At 46.9% G+C, this 1,087-nt stretch overlaps 1 pseudogene; it reads right to left on the minus strand.

Annotated features, from left to right (window-relative positions):
• The window catches only part of LOC107700282 (tether containing UBX domain for GLUT4-like), an 18,383-nt pseudogene that overhangs the window by 2,838 nt on the left and 14,458 nt on the right, over window positions 1-1,087 (minus strand).

Consider the following 1,087-nt stretch of genomic DNA (forward strand, 5'->3'; position numbering starts at 1 on the left):
TGTGTGTGATGACGGAGAGCGGGAGACAGGTGTGTGTGTGCTGGAGAGGTTTCTAGGAAAGCAGCCACTATCTTTAGAGCGGATGTGAGAGGAAACAGCTGCTGGAATCTCACATCAGACGGAACCTCAAAGGAATTCCAGTGGGAGAGAAACATTCCTCCCAGGAAAACAGTGAGTGTGTGTGTGTGTGAGAGTGAGTGTGTGTGTGTGTGGGTGTGTGCGAGAGTGCATGTGTGAGTGAGAGTGCATTATTCTTTTGTTTTTTGCCCCTTTTATGTTACTTTCCGACACATATTCCTGTATTATAAATTCTATTTTTTAACCCATAATTATTGATATTTGACAGTTCAATGAAAGGAAAAAAGGGAGAAATTCAGTGAAATATTCACCCTGCAATGAGCTCATCAGCCTGTAGGGCGGAGACACTGGCGTCCAGAAGATCAGAGCGCAAGTAACCATCTGTGGAATCACACACACACACACACACACACACACACAGGATATGATTACAGCTCACTTCCTGCCCTCTAGATTCCAGAGAATGAGTGTGAGGGGTGTCAGACTGGCGTCCAGAAGATCAGAGCGCAAGTAACCATCTGTGGAATCACACACACACACACACACACACACACACACAGGATATGATTACAGCTCACTTCCTGTCCTCTAGATTCCAGTGAATGAATGTCAGGAGAGTCAGAGGAAACGACTGTCCTTCATACAGAAACAAACTTCACCAGAAGAGACTCAGTAAGTGTGTGAGTGGAACAGAACGATGACCAGCAGGGCTCGACGCTCCCATTACCCAGAATGCACTGTGTGCTTCCAGTAAAGCAGATTAAATTGATGTCATTGGTTTGGACAGCAGATGAAAGAGATGTTAACAAACCTTTCCTCACATCTGAGCCAAAGTACACGAGGGCAGCAGGGAAGAGACTCGCCTGAGAGAGAGAGACAGAGAGAATGATGAAAAAACACACACACTCTCACACACACACTCTCACACACGCACACACACGCTCTCACACGCACTCACACGCACTCACACGCTCTCACGCTCTCACACGCTCTCACACACACACACGCT

Source organism: Sinocyclocheilus anshuiensis, unplaced genomic scaffold, assembly GCF_001515605.1.
Source record: "Sinocyclocheilus anshuiensis isolate Anshui unplaced genomic scaffold, SAMN03320099.WGS_v1.1 scaffold21, whole genome shotgun sequence".
NCBI lineage: Eukaryota > Metazoa > Chordata > Actinopteri > Cypriniformes > Cyprinidae > Sinocyclocheilus > Sinocyclocheilus anshuiensis.